This window comes from Alosa pseudoharengus, unplaced genomic scaffold (assembly GCF_046254945.1).
Source record: "Alosa pseudoharengus isolate Yale_2024_CS ecotype anadromous, Long Island Sound unplaced genomic scaffold, YU_APseudo_1.1 YU_APseudo_1.1_scf_137, whole genome shotgun sequence".
NCBI lineage: Eukaryota > Metazoa > Chordata > Actinopteri > Clupeiformes > Clupeidae > Alosa > Alosa pseudoharengus.
This window is the reverse complement of record NW_027468606.1, coordinates 25,453-45,000: the sequence shown is the minus strand read 5'-3', so window position 1 is coordinate 45,000 and position 19,548 is coordinate 25,453. Positions and strand designations below refer to the sequence as shown.

The window sequence follows — 19,548 nt, the reverse complement described above, 5'->3', positions numbered from 1 at the left end:
CTGATGCACTTGTCTGTGTACTGTAGGTGTGTTTTCTGGCCTTGTTGAAAAGGACAAAGGAGGGTGTGTGGGTGTGTGTGGAGCACTGGAAAAGCATGAGGAAGGGTATGTGTGTTTTTGTGCTAGTGTGTGTGTGTGTGTGTGTATCAGTGTGCGTCATCGTGGAGAGCGCTGGAAAAGCGACCACTTTGTAGCGATATGTAAAGAGACCTGCCAGGCTTTGTGTCTCTGAGACAATGAGTGAACCGGTGTACAGCTTACAGAATAACCTGGACTGAAGCTACTGTGAGACAATAACACACACACACACAGTCAAAGGGGGAAAAAAATCCCCACCCATGGAGTGGAACATACAACCACGACAGACAGACAGACAGACAGACAGACAGACAGACAGACAGACAGACAGACAGACAGAGACAATCAGACAGACAGACAGACAATCTTTCCATCTGTAACACCTCTGTCAGTTATTGCACTTCTTTGGTTTGTCATTGGTTCAGGCTCAGAGCACTTTCCAGGAAGTCAAATGATGGCGGAAATGTCAATCATCAATTTCTACTTCTCACTTTTTTTTTTTTTTTTTAAAGAAGAGAAAACAAAATCGCCCCACACACAGCAGCCACATCCTCAATGCATTATTCAAACTCTTACAAATCCCCTGAGCTTCATTAAGTCAGAGAGTCTCTCTATCTCTCACAGTGACACACACACACACACACACACACATACAGACACAAGTCAGGAGTCCATTTGCTCGGGCGAGTAGCACTGAGCTCTCTTCACTCAGCCGGACATGACACGACACCATCCATGCCCCACAAGAGAGGCCCCTCTGTTGCCACCCCTCCACACACACACACACACACACACCAACCCCATCACACCCCTCCGCCAGGGTGTCTCTGTCTATCGCTCTCTTTCTCCCTCCCTCTCTCTCTTTCTCCCTCCCTCTCTCTCTCTCTTTCTCCCTCCCTCTCTCTCTTTATTCCCCGCTGGGCTGAGAACAGTGGGGCCATTATGCAGATTTGTATTCAGTGCCAGTGCTGCCCAGGCCAGTCATTCAAACGCACGAGAGAGAGAGAGAGAGAGAGAGAGAATACAGGACAGACAGAGAGAGAGAGAGGGAAGAATGGATACAGGACAGACATGGAGAGAGAGAGAAGGAGGGATACAGTCAGAACCAGAGCAAGAGAGAGAAGAATGGATTGAGACAGAATGAGAGGGAGAGAAAAAAGATAGAGGGAGAGACAAAGAAAGAGAGAGTGAGAGAGAGGAGGGACAAAAGAGAAAGAATGAAGTTGAGGAAGGGATGGAGAAACAGAAAAAAATATAGGAGAGAGAGAGAGAGAGAGAGAGAGAGAGAGAGAGAGGAGAGAGAGAGAGAGAGAGAGAGAGAGAGAGAGAGAGAGAGAGAGAGAGAGAGAGAGAGAGAGAGAGAGAGAGAGAGAGAGAGAGAGAGAGAGAGAGAGAGAGAGAGAGAGAGAGAGAGAGAGAGAGAGAGAGAGAGAGAGAGAGAGAGAGAGCTACAGATATACAGACTGGGATGGGGTGCCAGGGTGCCCCCCCACACACACACTCTTCCCAGCACTAGCAGCACTCTGCTGCCCCTGCTCTCTCAGCTGGCGTGTGTGTGTGTGTGTGTTGCCCTCACCACCATAGAGGCTGGAGCAGTGTGTGTGTGTGTGTGTGTGTGTGTGTGTGGTGCTCTAACCAGAGATGCCCGCTTCCCTCTGGTGAAACCGCAGCCAGCTGCTGACATCACTTCTGGCTGCCCAGGGGGAGTTTTCTCTTCTGCTCTCCGTTTTCATGTTTAATAACACCAGATACATAACACGATTTCGCTATGGGTCTGTGGACTTGTGTGTATGGACACACACACACACACAGCATGTGAAAAGGTCATGGGGATCAGGCCTTATACCCTTGCCACACACACACACACAGTCCCTTCGCTGACCTTTGCCAAGAGATGTCCCAGTGCAGCGGCCTGTCAGATGAGCTTACTTCTCCACTCGCATCCAGGCCACTCGTTAAAGAACACACACACGGTCTGGAATATTTTGCAGTGCCACATAAGTACAAGTGTGTGTGTGTGTGTGTGTGTGTGTGTACACGCAAAAGACGAATCAGTGACCAATCGAAGTTGACACGCTCTGATATGGCCCCACTAGGACTGTACGAAGGAAGTCTCTGCTCATCTTCCGCAGGACTGATCAAAGTCCACGGTTCTAATCTGCGGGAGGTCTTGCAACCGGTCCTATCCCCGGAACCAGTGCCTCTTCATGTACCAGTGCCTCTTCATGTACAAGTATTCATTGCAACAGAATGGGGTATAACATTCAGGTTGCAATGCAGAGGAGACCTTGACTAACAGCACTGCTGTCCTTGATATAAAAATGTTATAAACACATCTGTCTGACTGCTGACCGCTCTGACTATGCACTGTGTAGGTGTATGGGGGCGGCGTCCAGCAACCGCAAGGCTGCCGGCTCGAGGTGTCTTTGAGCAAGACACTGAACCCCAAACTGCTCCTGGTGTGCAGGTTAGTGCCTTGCATGGCAGCCTCTGCCATTGGTGTGTGTGTGTGTGTGTGTGTGTGTGTGTGTGTGTGAGAGAATGTGAAGAATGAAATTGTAAAGCGCTTTGAGTGCACAGAAGGAGTGGAAAGCGCAATATAAAACACAGCATTTTACCATATGGTTGGTGTCAGTCTGCACCCTGCAAAAAATGTAAGGAAACCCTTCACCGCAAGATAGTGCCAACAATGTCCCCAAAAGGGGACCCTGTAAAGGGGTCACACTCCAGAATGGCTGTTTGAAGAAACAGCTGGTGACTCTCCCTGAGCACACATGGACTATGGGGGGAGGGGGGGGGGGGGGAGCGAGAGAGAGAGAGAGAAAGAGAGAGACCCCATGACCTACTGACAGGGGTCAGTGAGACAACTGACGACAGCCACCAACCTCCCCCCACCACCACACACACACCCGTCCCTATTTAATACTGCTACAAGCTCCTCTGTGAGCGAGCCCTGCAAATGGCCTTCTGCCATGGGACAGGGCAGGACTGTGCTGGATGTGTGTGTTTGGCTTTTATTTAGGGGGTTATTTGGGATCCACACGGCTCCAGGAGAGAGCGCACACACACACACAAAAAAAAAACAGTGGAAGATCACAAATACCCTGAGAAGACAGGCCGGGGAGAGATAGAAAGACAGAGAGAGAGAGAGAGAGAGAGAGATAGAAAGACAGAGAGAGAGAGAGAGAGAGAGAGAGAGAGAGAGAGAGACAGAGAGAGAGAGAGAGAGAATGAGAGAGAGAGAAAGGGTGGGTAGGCAAGAGAGGCAGAGGGAGAGAGAGGGACAGAAAGATTTACAACTCCTACATTCCTCGGGACAACATGCATTGGGCTCGGCCCAGAAGTTTCTCTCCCCTCTGCTTCCCAGGGGTCGGCTCTTCCAGAGGAAAAACATCCAGAGTTGAGAACAAGACATTTCCAGGCCCGATGCGCTCTCGCAGGCGCACGGAACAAACGTTTGGCCAATGAGACACACGCGCTGCCTGCCAGACAGAAGCTCATCGCCATCGGCAGTGCCATCAAAACTCACCCACACACACACACACACACACAGTCTAACAAGAAAAACAGCTTCTTCACTCTGGAGTCACAACTGCCACATGAGATCCAGACTTCAGGTTATGCTGCTCAGTCAATGCTGCTATCAGTAGCCCAAGGCCAACAAATTCACGACTCGGCTACGTGTGAATGCCAGCAGGGCTATATTTAGAGTCCTCTGCGGTCTAATAAACTACACTTTTACTGTATTCCAAATAAAAACTAAAAGACATCAAGGCACCGTTTCATAAAGTCAAAGCAAAACATGAAAGTGAAGAGAAGAAAAAGATTGTATGTGAGAGACGGGGGTGGGGGGGATGGGGGGTAAAGAGACAGAAAACAGTGTTGCTGTTTAGCTCAATCACAGGCTGTTGCATAAGCGTGTGCATAAACATTTATGTGTGTGTGTGTGTGTGTTTGTGTGTGTGTGTGTGTGTGTGTGTGTGTGTGTGTGTGTGTGTGTGTGTGTGTTCACCACCTCTGTGGCCTGACAGAAACCTTCCTTTGATTCAGGTAGAGTCATTCTGCAGGCCTCGGCCGAGACGAGAAGGTTCCAATTATGACCGGCTCAATGCCCCTCCATGCCTATGGCCCTGCAGCAGGCCAACAACACCATGCGACCGCAAGCCCCCCAGACACCCACACCCACCGAGGACTGTGTCCATCTCTCAGCTGTCCAGCCAAGCACACCAGGTGCTCCATGGGACATGGATGGGTCGACCCCAGGCGCAGCCTCTATATCACAGGGAAACAAGGTTGGGACAGCCAGAAGGTCTGGAGTACTACACAGTACTACAAAGACACAAGGATGAGACCAGGACCAGGTTTAATGGCCGACACCAGCACTGATCACGCAAGTTTACTGTGAAGGGCACAGGGTTGAGACCAGCAACAGGGTTTACTGTGAGGAGCACAGGGTTGAGACCAGCAACAGGGTTTACTGTGAGGAGCACAGGGTTGAGACCAGCAGCAGAGGCACACTGATTTAAGGTTAAAACTAAACATTACTTTGTCAGTTATTTTCTCTGTTAAACAGGAAATCAAATTAGTCATTTAGATAACCGTCATAGAAGGCTAAAGTGTACTACTGCTTTAAGCTGCCTGTCCATAACTTGGCCTATGTTGTCCCAAATTGTCTCATTCTTTTTCCTATGGGCTGCATGTGATGAGCTTGAACAACAGGACTATGGGTCAAAGTAAAACAGAAGAAGTTTAAGAAGGTAAAATCAGAGAATTTTGAGGAGCTTTTCTTAGAAATTGACACAAAGCGATTAACAATTGTCAAAATAGCTGGCACTTAATATTATAGTTGACAACTAATAGATTCATTGATTAATAGCTGCAGCCCTAAGCTGGTTCACTTTCAGAGGCTTGGGGTCATGCCCAGCAGAAGCAGAGCCAAGACAGGGTCATGCTAGTTTACTCTGGCTGAACAGAACGCTACGGTGCCTCTGAGCAAACAGATGCCGTCCTGTTCCCGAAAGCTGCTTACTCAGCAACAAGTCTGACTCAGACCCTGACTCTGAACCAGGCCAAGTCGGGCTCCGACCCATCCCAAGTTGGGAGCAGATCTTGTGCCTGATCCAGACCTAAACCATTTTCAAGCGAGCCATCTATGAAACCCCTCTAACTAGAGTAATAAAGGACATCTCTCTGGGGGCAGTTATACAAATATCCATTATAAATCACATGCTTAACAGTGAGAACTCGGAATTGCACCTGTACTGCATCATCAATACATACAACATAGACTCAAAGGCTATTCATGCAGTACAGAGTTACTACATCTATGATGGGGGGGGGGCAGGCCTACTGGTTAGGGTTTCAGGCTTGAAGGTTGCCGGTTCAATCCCAGACCAGTAGGAAAAATGTGGGCGGGGGAGGTGGTTGAGCACTGCCTACATCCACAGTTGAAGTGCCCTTGAGCAAGGCACCTAACCCCTCACTGCTCCCCGAGCACCGCTGTAGCCAGGCAGCTCACTGCTCTGGGTTAGTGTGTGCTTCACCTCACTGTGTGCTCTGTGTGTTCACTAATTCACAGATGGGATAAATGCAGACACCAAATTCCTTGCATGTGCAAGTATACTTGGCCTATAAACCTGATTTACATTTACATGAGAATCGCTTGTGTTAAGGAGCCGTGTAGTCTTGGTTGCAGTGTGTCTATTCAGTGCTGAGTGTGTGTGTGTGTGTGTGGTGTTCCATTGCGTCTATTGGGTGTGTGTGTGTGTGGTGTTCCATTCTGTCTGTGTGTTGTGCTCTGACTGCTGGGTGACTAAACGTGAGAATCTGGCCTCTGTGGTTGTGCTATGGCATTGTGCAACGTTTCGCTAAGCAGTTTTGGAGAAGTTCAGTGGACTTCACAATGGGCATGTGGCTGCTGAGGTCTAGCTCTAGTGTGGCATGCTTTGCTTATAGATCAGATATGCTTCAGCAGGTCAGACCTCTCAGGTCACAAGTACGTGTTGGTAAATATGGTGAAACAGCTTTTAGCTGCTTTGCGGTTCAGCTCTGGAACCACCTTCAGCCATTTTTGCCTATTTCGTATCTTGATTTAAAACAAAACTGTTTTCAGATGTTTTCTCCTAACTGATCAAAAGCACTTCCTGCTAATGAGGTGCACTCTGACTTTTAATGTATCTTAGTCATTCTACTTTGTGCCTTTTATGTACTTTAATTATTCTATTTTATAAACTTTACTTTTTAAACAATTATATTAACCACTGCTCTTTTATGCTTTTACTTACTATTATTCCTTGCTTTTGTGCATAAAGCACATTGAATTACCCCTGTGTATGACATGCACTAAATAAACTTTCCTTGTGTTATGCTTTTACTGAAACAATTTTGGAGATATTCGGAGGGCATTTTTCATGAGCATCTGGCCTCTGTGGTTATATTTTGGTGCTGTGCTGTACTGTTTTGCCAAAGCAGTACTGGATCTCTGTGATGACAACTCTGGCTGGTTATTTTGTGGTGCCGCTTTGCACGGCATTGTGAGCAGAGCTGAATACGGCTTGAGCATAGCGTAGCGTTGTGACACTGTGTTGTGGTAATTGCTGAGTGACATCGGTGATTAGAATCTTGCCTCTGTGCCGGAGTCATAGAATTATGTCAGGATGCCCGCTCAACAAAACCTATGATGAGAATCTGGCTGCGGCTGTGCTATGATATGTTGCCTTGCCTAATATTGCTGTTATATTGTGCTGCGAATGTTGATGCATTGTGTTGTTTTATGGTGCTGTGTTTTGCGAGAGCAGAGAATCTGGCTGCTGTGGTTGTGTTGGGTCATTGTTACGGTGTGTGTTGTGCTGTAGAGTGTGTGTGGTGTTGTGTGGCGTTGCATGTTGTCAGCACTGAGAATTTAGCAGGTACTGTGTGCTGTGTGAGTGTTCAAGTTAGTGTGTGTGTATATTGTGGTGTGTGTGTGCTGTGCGCGTGCGTTCTGGTGTGTGTGTGTGTGTGTGTGTGTGTGTTCTGGTGTGTGTGTGTGTGTGTGTGTGTGTGTGTGTGTGTGTTCTGGTGTGTGTGTGTGTGTGTGTTCTGGTGTGTGTGTGTGTGTGTGTGTGTGTGTGTGTGTGTTCTGGTGTGTGTGTGTGTGTGTGTTCTGGTGTGTGTGTGTGTGTTCTGGTGTGTGTGGGTGTGGGTGTTCTGGTGTGTGTGTGTGTGGGTGTGTGTGTTCTGGTGTGTGTGTGTGTGTGTGTGTGTGTTCTGGTGTGTGTGTGTGTGTGTGTGTGTTCTGGTGTGTGTGTGTGTGTTCTGGTGTGTGTGTGTGTGTGTGTGTGTGTTCTGGTGTGTGTGTGTGTGTTCTGGTGTGTGTGTGTGTGTGTGTGTGTGTTCTGGTGTGTGTGTGTGTGTGTGTTCTGGTGTGTGTGTGTGTGTGTTCTGGTGTGTGTGTGTGTGTGTGTGTTCTGGTGTGTGTGTGTGTGTGTGTGTGTGTTCTGGTGTGTGTGTGTGTGTTCTGGTGTCCGGTGTGTGTTCTGGTGTGTGTGTGTGTGTTCTGGTGTGTGTGTTCTGGTGTGTGTGTGTTCTGGTGTGTGTGTGTGTTCTGGTGTGTGTGTGTGTGTGTGTTCTGGTGTGTGTGTGTGTGTGTGTGTGTGTTCTGGTGTGTGTGTGTGTGTGTGTGTGTGTTCTGGTGTGTGTGTATGTGTGTGTGTGTTCTGGTGTGTGTGTGTGTGTTCTGGTGTGTGTGTGTGTGTGTGTGTTCTGGTGTGTGTGTGTGTGTGTGTGTGTGTTCTGGTGTGTGTGTATGTGTGTGTGTGTTCTGGTGTGTGTGTGTGTGTTCTGGTGTGTGTGTGTGTGTGTGTGTTCTGGTGTGTGTGTGTGTGTGTTCTGGTGTGTGTGTGTGTTCTGGTGTGTGTGTGTGTGTGTGTGTGTGTGCGCGTGTGTTGTGGTGTGTGTGTGTGTGTTGTGTGTTGTGGGTGTGTGTGTGTGTGTGTGTGTGTGTTGTGGTGTGTTCTGGTGTGTGTGTGTGTGTGTGTTCTTGTGTGTGTTCTGGTGTGTGTGTGTGTGTGTGTGTGTGCGCGTGTGTTCTGGTGTGTGTGTGTGTGTGTTCTGGTGTGTGTTCTTGTGTGTGTTCTTGTGTGTGTGTGTGTGTGTGTGTGTGTTCTGGTGTGTGTGTGTGTGTGCGTGTGTGTGTTCTGGTGTGTGTGTGTGTGTGTGTGCGTTCTGGTGTGTGCGTTCTGGTGTGTGTGTGTGTTCTGGTGTTCTGGTGTGTGTGTGTGTGTGTGTGTGTGTGTGTGTGTGTGTGTGTGTGTGTGTGTGTGTGTGCGTTCTGGTGTGTGTGTGTGCGTGCGTTCTGGTGTGTGTGTGTGTGTGTGCGTGCGTGTGCGTGTGTGTGTGCGTGCGCGTTCTGGGGGGTGTGGGTGTGTGTGCGCGCGCGCGCGTGTTCTGGTGTGTGCAGGCAGCCCATGCCTCAGCAGGGGAGAAGAGAGTAGGCGGAGCGGAGCAGCCTGCCTTCCCACAATGCATCAGTCCTGGCTCATTCTCATGGCCGCTCTTCCTGCAAGTCATGGCTTTCGGCCTTCCACGGCTCTGACCATTCCCTCCCGCTCGCCCCTTTTCAAAACCCCTCTCTCTGCATCTGCATCCCCCCTCTCTCCCTCTTCTTGTTTTGGATATCTGCTGGGCTTGTTGCCTTTATTGTATAGGACAGTGACAAGGCTGACAGGAAGTGGGGGAGAGAGATGGGGTGGGATAGGAAAATGACCAGAGTCAGACTCCAAACCTGTGGGCACTTGGACCCAAATGCCGCCCTCCAACCCCTTTCTTAACTTCACACTCCATCTCATGCTCTCTTTCCTTCCTCCCCTCTCTCCCTTTGTCTCTGGCTCCCTCTCTCTCTCTCTCTCCTTCTCCTCTTTTTCCTCCCTCTCTGCTCAGGCCTGATCTGTTCACCCGCCCAGTGCTGTGTTCTGCAAACTTGTCCTCACATCGCCGCCTGCTCCTCCTCCTCACCCGACTTAACAAACCCAAACGCTCCATTATAGGGACTCTGAAAAATGCCATGAATTGTACGGGCAACAGGCACTAACGAAAATGCAATAATGTGCCTTAGCAGATTGGTCCTCGTGTGGTCATCTGAGCCCCTGGGACGCCCTGCTGTGGTGTACATGGAGCTTAGCTTAGGTCAGGTTAGGGTAAGCCGGGCAGACTGTGTGCATTTTTATTTCAGTAGCATGTGATATGGTCACTCACACCATCACTGCATGTTTCATTCCAATACGTTTGCTGTGCTTACACTGTAACTTTCGACTTCTCACACACTGCAAGACAGCCGACAAAAATTCTTGGGGCTGACTGCCCAGGACCCGTACGCACAGACACACGCACACACAGACACAGACACACACACACACAAAATCAGATACCCGGGCACCCCGTGCTGTGGAAGCCCCAGTTTGAGGCTGCCTGCTAGGACTGGGCACAGGATAAGGGAACGCTCTGCGTATGTTTTACAGATCAGGTGAAAACACTTCAGGTGTGAGGTACGGCATAGTGTGACACTGAACAGAACTGTCACTGAGATTTAACGCTGTACACACCACGCAAATATAGTATTAGCATTACATGTTTGCAATAGAATGCCATTTGCTAGGATCATGTTGCATTAAATAATATTTAGGTTAAAGTGTGTGCCGATTTTGTTCACCATATTTAAGACATTTTAAATACATCATGCTTGACAAACTCATGTTGGTCTAGTCTACAAGTGGATGCGCGCACACAAACACACACACACACACACACACACACACACACACAGGCATCTCACATGTGAGTGACATGTCATGTGAGAACAACCTTTCAGGGGGAACCCAGTTTACACAAACCATCTTCGGCGGTGGGTAAAGACCTCCCTTTGTCAGACACACTCAAAGTTGTCAAGACAACCAGGTGTGAACGTTTCTGTTGCGCTGGGCCGCAATCCAGGCACTTCCTCACCTCTGTTTCCGAGCACCTGCATCAGGGTCAAGCGGTCATCACTTCTGACAAGCAATTGATCATTATCTCTGACAAGAACCAGTCTGTGCTGTGGTCAGCCTTCGTGTGGTGAGGCTGTCATGACCAGACGAGACACCACCACAGGATGGACGAGAATCAGCGGAACGAGTCACACAGGAAGCCAGAATCGCACCAGATCTGGGCCACAGCTGAGCCAGAACGAGGCTGAGATCTGGGAAACTCTTGAGTCCATCTTCCTCTAAGCCCAAAGTTGCTACTTCCCCTACCCCCCCCCCCCCCACCCCCACACACACACACACACACACCAGAACACACACACACACACACACAGCACACACACAGGGTTCGGATATCTCTGGAGCCACATGAGTGTCCGTCATCAGACATAAGGAACTTGTGGTCACTTGCTCAGAGACACTGATTTCCTCAATCTGCATCGGACACACAGCCCAACTAGAGCACTGACCGGTCAGAGGAAGAAAGCACGAGCCTGTGGAAATATGGCCATGTGACCTTGACACAAAACAAGGTCAAGGTCACAGAAAGTGGGTCACAATAATCAGGTGCCCCAAAGTTACACTGGTCTAATTAAAACCAGAGGGGCTTGGAGTCACCTTAAGAGGTTGTTTCAGGAATGTCTGGGTCACTATCGCTAGTGACACTTTAAGCTATAAGGATCGAGGGATACGCAAAAACACAGTCTATGGTCGGAGTACGGAGAACCACTGGACACACCTCCCTGTAAGCTACATCACCACACATTTGCTCGCCCACGTTCGAAAGCTTAAACAATAATAAATAATCAAAATATCATAGAGCTTAGCCTAATCAGATTGAGTGCTCACTTTACCACGTTGAGGTGAATTCAGAACAGTATGGCGGTATTATGTACGCTACCTGATACGGTAATCCGCTGGAGGTTGACGATGACAAATCCCTTTATGAGTGCCTATGCCCCAGTGAGCGCAAATCCCCCCCTCCACTGTACTGGTGTGTGTGTGTGTGTGTGTGTGTGTGGCTGTTGAGGAGTTATGATGACGACACAGAGCTCTGGGCCAAGCTGCAGGTGAGACTCACCTGAGGAAGGATGGGCATAGCTGGAGCACACACACACCCACCATATAGATCGACGGACACACACACGTAGATGGACCCAACCACATACAGATAACTTTGTTATTTTTACTAAATTTTACTGCATTTCGTTGGCTTTGTACTTGTATTCTGCACAATGACAATAAAGTTGAATCTAATCTAATCTAATAAATAGATACAAACAAAGACAGACACCAACACAAAGCAAACACACCATCTTACACACAGCAACAATGCTAAAGATAAAGACGCTAACAATGCTAAAATGCTGCACGCACGCACACGATACAGAAAAGGCCGCAACATACTGGACGGAGGGACCAACCACGACACAAGCACAACCGAATGACACACACATTAGGTCTGCAACAATTAATCCATTAGTTGTCAGCTATCAAGCTAATTGTCAACTATTTTGGTAATAGATTAGTGTCATTTTTAAAGGAAAATACCTCAAAATTCTCTAATTGCTGCTCATTTCAGCTTCTCTTATTTCTTTACGACAGTAAACTAAATACACTGAAATGTGAGCAGAACAAGCCATTTTCTCAATCAAATGAAAGATTATCCAAAAAACGGTTAATTGAGAAAATAATCAACTTATTATCAACTATGAAAATAATCGTTAGTTGGAACCCTAATACACATGCAGGACCCACTGAAAGAGCAACAACCAGAACACTATGCGGAGGAAACCAACAGGAACAAAGGATTCCACAAACGCACAATACAACATACAAAACAGTCACAGTGAAGGAGGTACTTCCAACACACTCATCCAACACACCGGATGAGTGTGTCACATGAACTGACAAGCAAACACAACATGTCATACACACACACACACACACTAATCCCCCCCCTGACATTATCCTGCTCCAACCACTACTCTTGAAAGACAAATACATACACACACCTTGCACAATCACAGATCAGAGCTGCCTTTAAAATGAATCATCCCTTCCGGCTTCTAAACACAACACCACCACACATGTTCCACACATGCACACACCAATTCCCCAGCCCACCCCCATCATAGCAACACCAGGCTGTTGCTGAGCCAACAGTTGCCGTTCACAACAGACACGAAAATACCTCCTCGAGAGCGCAGGCCCACAAACACCACCCCCTCAAAACACACACACACACACACACACATAGAGGGAGCGGTGGAAAAAACAGCCTCATCTTCTCTCACAGCTCTTCAAGAACTCGTCTTCTCTAGGTGGTACTGTATTTTCTGTGTGTGTGTGTGTGTGTGTGTGTGTCCCTCTCGGTAAAATAAACCCCCCCCCCCCCCCAGACACCTCCACGCGAGCAGCAGCGAGTCTGTTCAGAAATATGCTCGCCTGCGAGATGAATCGGCAGCAAATCTTCTCACGGTGGAGAGCTGACAGCTTGAGGAATGGTGCGAGGGTGAGAGCAAGTGTGTTTGCGAGAGTGTGTGTGTGTGTGTGTGTGTGTATGTGTGCGCGCGCATCTTGGCTTAGCTTTTTCTTTAATGCTCTGGAGACCGGCCCCAGCTTCATTCATAGGACCTGGCTGGATGGTTGTCTCAGGGTGGGGTGTTGGTGGGGGGGGGGGGGTGTCAGGGGGATCTCTGGAGAATCATTGGAGCTCTGTCTCAGCATGCACACGCGCACACACACGCGCACACACACGGTAAACACGTCACCACTATGCTTTTGCTGCACCTCACCGGCTGCATTTGATTACTACCAATCTTCTCTTGTGGTATTTATTCATCTTGCTTGCCATCTCACACACACACACACACACACACACACACCTTCCCTGACTTGCTGCCATCATTGCAGCGCTAAAAATAACGTGATGCCGCTGCACCTGACTTCAGGAGAAGCAGGCATCTATGGGAAGAATGTCCATTCCTTAGTCATCATCGCTTCATTCTTGAATAAAGAGAGAGAGAGAGAGAGACAGCGAAGGACGAGAGAAAAAAGGAGGAGGGAGAGCGAGAATGAAAGAAAAGGAAAGAGGGGTGCCGGGTAGCAAGCTTGAGAGTGCTGCCCCCTCCCTCTCCTGCTCTCTGAATGCTATGACATCATTGGCAGCGCAGGGGTGTGATGCTGGTGGGTTGGGCAGAGCCGGCTCAGGTTGTGTCTGCGTGCACACACACACACACACTGGAGAAATTCGTCCCTTCAGGAGGAGAATTCCTGCTGGCTGCCGGGAGAAGGTGGGGGTGGGATTGGCCAGGGTAGAAGAGTGACGTGACGACAAAAGCTTAGCGACAGCCAGGCATTATTCCGCTTATCCACTCGGGTGCTAGGCAAGGAAGCAAGACTTCATCGTTTGGCGGCACGTTTTTTTGGGGGGGGGGGTTTAACCCATGATTTAGGCAAATTGCTTCCATGCATTGCTAAGTATGTGCATTTTGCCACAATAAAAAATTAGATTGAGGCTACAGACGCAACCTTAAGTATCAGGGGGAAAAATATAAATAAACTCTCCAAAACCCAAACTGGCATAGCATGGGCGTCACTTTCACACAGCAAAGTAGCTGTGCCTCACTCTCTGGAATTAGTGGGTAAAACTGGAGTTCTGAATGCCTTAGAATGCTCCAACGCTTTAGAATCATTCCGTCTGAAGAAGCAGTCTATCAGTCAGAGAATTCTGCATCATGAGCACAGCTTCAAGCTGTCTTTTACCCACTGCATTATGGGTAAAGGGACACCACAGCTGCTGACCCGAGCCCAAGATGACACTTCATTGACCCCCGCTCCACAGAGGGGTACACATGAAGGCTTCTCCCTCTATGACAGCTGAGGGGCAATAACGGGAACCCAGGTCAAATTGCAGACCCCCAAAAATAGGCACCACGTTCAAGTCACACAACACAAAGCAGGCCTCAGAGTGATAGCCCAGTTCAGATGGGGAGGCATGTGGTTGACTGGTCTGATCATCTCTATTTGCTTTTCCCTTTAACTACTGGATGGAGTCAAGCATGCAAAGAATGACTATTTCTCTTGACAAAGCCAAATGTTCACAGAGTTGGCATCTTCCACACATTTTAATAAAGATGAATTCCAGGCTTCATATCATTCATCTCTAATACAAAAAACATGAGTCAGACCCGCTCACCATCCCCCATTTACTAGACACGGCAGCAACAGGTGAATTCTCCTCAACTGATTGCTTCTGCATGCCCATGTCAAACATAACAACCCAACACAACACAACACACCACATATAACTGCAGCCGGCATCATGGACGGAAAGAAAGAAACCCAATCTGTTTGTAAAAGTGTAAGACACCCCGACACACACCGAGCTTGACTCAGGAGCCCTACCCGAGGCCCCTATAACTAGCCGAGGCACCCAGACCCACACCCTAGCCCAGAGGCTTCTTTCAGGAACTTAGCGGATCGTGTTCCAGCCTTTCCTTGAAGTGAGGACACACTAGTTTCTCTTCTGGCAGGCTCACTCCATGGTTTATAGGGCTTGTTGAGTAATAGCTAGTGGGCTTTTACTTCCCAGATTGTTGTGAAATATAGACCTTCTTATAAAGCTGTGGTGTAAGATATGGGGGCAAAATGAGTGTTTAACAATGACATATGTCAAATTGAGGATGTAGGAACTGTTGATGAGCCGACACGCATCCAGTGAGTCAGTGTTCTCTGAAATTCTGCAATTTGCTGCAACAAATAACGAGACTGCTGGTGTACTGTTGAACACTAATTCTGACTAGGTACCCAAACTCCGTAACGTTATGTTAATCAGGCAGTGTCCCAGTTAAGCTAACTGCACAGAAGCCGGCAGAAAATGATGCAGTCAGTCTAGGACTAGGTCACCAAACTCACCATGGTTCATTTCAGTGGTTAGCCCAAAAATTACGCAATATCGGCACGTAATCCAGTCAGAAGCAGCCCTTAAATGAAGGTTATCGTGCAAACCAGCTGTTTGCTGAGGAATTGATTAACCAACATCAACCAAGGAAAGGAATGTTAATTTGCACATAGACAGCCCGGGATTCAGCCGACTACTGCACCGCCAAATATGAGGCACTGAATATTACAATGGCCAATTTAACACAAATGTAATACTGCAAACACCGTCGTGAATAAACATCATGACTGCTATTCGTTGTTTCTTCATGCATAAACGATACCTTGAACATATTTAACGCAAACATTCGTTTGAACCTGAGCAACATTTTGAGAACTGACATAGAACATAGCTGTGAGTCAGAAAGGCACTGTTTATTAATATATATATGTATATTTTTTAATCAACATGTAGGATAGGTAACGTACCATCTGCTAATGTTGAATCAGACTGTCAGCAACCGACATTGTAGAAAAGACATCAATAAATCAGTGTTTACACAGAACATTTGCTTTGGCATACACTGCTAGAACGACCAAGCTAACTGGCTATCGCGTACATTCCTAGTTGGAAATTGCCATATGTTAGCTAGCTAGCTAACCGGAGCCGACCCAAATAACCAACGTTAGCTAGCCAACTAATGTTAGCTAGCTGTTCGCCAAGGTGGCAAGTCCACGGATGGTTTTATTCCAGATCAGCTCCACTTTGCAACCCCCCCACAGCCTTGGTCCTGCGAGCTCATAGTGCTACCTAGCGAGCTGGATATCTTGCTAGCCATGTTAAGTCGCTTGCTTCGCTGCCACAGAACGAATTAGCCAGCTATTTGCTAGCTAGCTTATCTTTGGTGTCTAACGTTATGGTTAGCTAAGGCATTTCTGCTTACCTTCATATACAGCTCCAGGAGAGTACAGTTTTTGGACAGCAAACTTATGAGGATGATGATTACAAAATATAGAGTAAGAGAAAAAAATCCAGTTTAATTCATCCGCTGCAGAACCACTGAAACCACATCGTTGTCGCCCGAGTCCGCATAGAGATTCACAGGGGGGCCTCCAGGCTGGATTGTTTGCTTATACCTCAAAACGACAACGAACAATCCACACGGTATGTAGAAAACGGCGATTAGAGGGAGTCTTCGGTCATTCCATGTATTTTCATAAACATTCGCTATTAGTTTGTAAGGTGATCTCGGCCAGACGAAAACAGCGTCAATCCTCTGTCCGTATTGAAACCGCACTCTTTTGCCACGGCTGTCTACTGTCTGAGTGTGGCTACCCAGCAATAAGCGTTCGTTCGCCTGTCGCCGCTGCAAAAAGCAACAGCATAGCAACGTGCAGCCTTAACATGGCGCAACTCCGCACCACTCAGCTGCAAGCGCACGGGGGTGGGGTCAGTCTGCTGAGGAGGTGTGGTGTTTTATCGCGGGAATGCAGACTTATCATAATTATGCGGATAATTACACACAAGGGGACACACACACACACACACACACACACACACACACACACACACACACACATCCATATCCCACTTCATGGGCAAACACCAACACACTTACACAAAAAGTAGCCAAGGGGCCCCGCTCACCTGAACACCTTAACAGATAGCTACCTTGGTTCAAGTCCACCCAACTGAACGGCAGATTGCTGGAAGTTGCTTGGAGAGATTCAAAGTTGCCTGGGCCTATTATTTAGTCGAATCCCATGAATAGGTAAAGGCCTTTATCGCCCCCTACTGTTTTGCGTGTCTAATGACTGCTTTTAATCTGTTAGAAGTAGACCTAGCCTGCATATTTGGGTGGAAAATATATTTAAGGTCTACATAAGATAAAATAAATAAATAAATAATAATAATAATAATAATCAAACAGATTAGCCTATATTTGCTCTCTTGCCGTGTGCGTGCTGCTTGCTGGCTGGCATGTTCTTTGAGTGGGTTTGTCATGACATGTTGTGCCTGCGTGCTTGACCTATAACTAGAGTGGAAGTTGAGGGTGGTTAAAGGCCACGTAAAAATTCCATCAGAAAATGTGACGACTCATGGGAAACAAACAACACCGATGTCTCTATTGTTTCCAAGTTTCTTCTTAGAGATAGCCAACGTGCTTAACTCAACATTGATCTATTTAGTGCTTAGGATTTTTTTGTTCACACAAACCGCTATGCTATGACTTTTGTTCCTATACAAATAGACATTTGAATTCTTAGCAATAGACCTCTGAAGTTCGCCTACAAAAAAGCTGCCATCTTTGACATCCGGTATCTGGCGATTTTACCTATGGGAAAATAACATGGGGATTTTGAATAATCGCACCTGTTAAAGTCTCGTGGGGATGAAAAAGTCTGAAATGCAGACGTTTTCCTGAACACTCTTTTGTCCTCTGCCTTCGAGTGGATACTGTTATCTCCGGTAAGTGAAGGCGGCACACTTAGATTTTTGCTACTCCAGAGCTAACTTGCAATGCAATTTGCCATAAGTAGTTAGCTTCAATTAACAACCGGATCTCCTTATATGGGCAAAGATGGCCGTTTTGGATCTTTTTTGTAGGCAAACTTCAGAGGTCTATGGCTCTCAACAATGCTGTTCACATTAAATTCAAGGGGCTCACCATGGGGAAGGGTTTGTAGGCTACACATGAACCATGTATAATTCTGTGTTTGAGAACATGTCAATAGAGCAGAGAAATCTAAAGAACACATAGGCTACTACAACATAAGTGTAAAGGGTGAAGGAGTTTTTTTTTTTTAATGCAATTGCCTACACAGTGTTTGATTTTGCTGGGCGAGTAATAGCATTTTGTATGGTCAAACAGTCTTCAGCTAACCTCCAGGCTCTATTCAAATATAACAAGCTGGCTTGTGTTAGATAAAACGTATAAAATGAAATATTTCTCTGGAACTGTCATACACAATTGGATATCTGTGAGAAATATATAACATATTCATATATTCAAACAAAAAGTAACAAGAATGTACAGCATTCCGACCAACAGAACTTGTGGTATGAATTAATGCAAACTTGCTCGTTTCAGAGTCCCAGAAGAGGGCTATACCTGATTTACGCCAACACAGAGCACTGGCTCTCTAGCACAATGCCTGGCCCTCAGGATCTTAGTCTTTGCTGCCATCTACTGGTGACAAATGATCATTGCATCCTCTCAATTACCATCATTTTAAGACAGACTACAAATTACACTCTTGATCACCATTGGAGACCAATGTGAGCCGTACAGAGTTTTTGTTTAGAAGCCTGATCATAGAAGATTCCCAGATATTCCTGTAGTGTACTGTGCATTAACACACCCGTTTCACGATTAATCTGTTAGGAAGGTGTGTGAGGATGGTTGTGATTGTTACTTATACATTGTCATTGGCTGTATTTTGAGAAAAACAAACACTAACTAACCTACTCTACCTACACGCTTATAACCCCAAAACATATATATATTCAACACATTAGGAAAGTTCCATTTTCATTTGCTGAATTAACTCATGTGTCAGCAAAGCCATGTTACCTCCGACTACTACAGAAACAAAAAAAAATGAAACAATTAAATCTCTTCATGTACATCAGGCTGGTGATGTCTAGTGAAAGCAAAGTACCCTCTCACTCTCTCTCGTTGTGTGTGTGTGTATCTCCACAGGGATTCTAGAGGGAGCCCTTGACATGTGTAGTCCTTCAGGCTGGTGTCCTTTGACGACGTCTCCAGCAACCCTGCCAAACAGCAGCTGGAGCCGGATGGTCTCTATAGCCATGCTCTGGTGCACACCAGAACCAGAATCAGGGTTATTCATTTGGCCAAGTCAGTTGGTACACACAAGGAATTTGGCTGCTCTAGCAGTACAGATAAAATAAAGACAATATACAGTACAACACATTATAGACCACATACAATATAATACAGACAATATACAATATACACCTGACACATCTTTATCAGGCCCAATCTGACCAATTCCAAACTGTGTAAATGAATGTATTGTAAGATTGCTTGGCCGCTATGGGATGTCCCCTACCTATAGCAGAAGGAGTTGAACACCTCTCTTGTTTATGTATGAAAAAAAGAGATGAGGTTTTGCAGAGAGTGGTGTGTTGCATGGCAAACGTAGGCTATATGTAATGCAGTTCTAACGGCCCCACATGCTTTCTCTGCATTTCTGTATTAAATACATAGGCTAGGGTTAGGGCTACTGATTCATGGACTCATCTCTCTACCCAGCAGGCCTCAGGTGGCTCCCGAGCTGCGCTCTGTACAGTGCCTTGAGACATACACTGTAGAAATATAAAGATACTATTACATTGAATGTGAAAATGTAGTAATTGAACATACTTGTAATTCAGCCTGGTTTGGGCGCATACAGGTAAAAGTTCACCTGTGCTGAACAGCATGGCTGGATGGTGAATGTGATCGGTGCACTTGAGCAAACTATGTAAATTAATTCAATAGCTAACAGTATCACTCCATTTTGCATGTGCCTTTGTGCTGTGTGTGTGTGTGTCCCACAGCGGTGCCTTACAGCAGGGTGT

The 19,548-nt window shown here is 46.9% G+C and overlaps 1 protein-coding gene across 1 annotated transcript in view; it reads right to left on the bottom strand.

Annotated features, from left to right (window-relative positions):
- The window catches only part of LOC143122305 (tyrosine-protein phosphatase non-receptor type 4-like), a gene marked incomplete at its 3' end in the record, with an annotated part of 46,759 nt that extends 30,409 nt beyond the window's left edge, over positions 1-16,350 (bottom strand). Inside the window, 1 exon segment of the mRNA XM_076283135.1 lies at positions 15,905-16,350.
- Between the last annotated feature and the right edge of the window lie 3,198 nt (positions 16,351-19,548).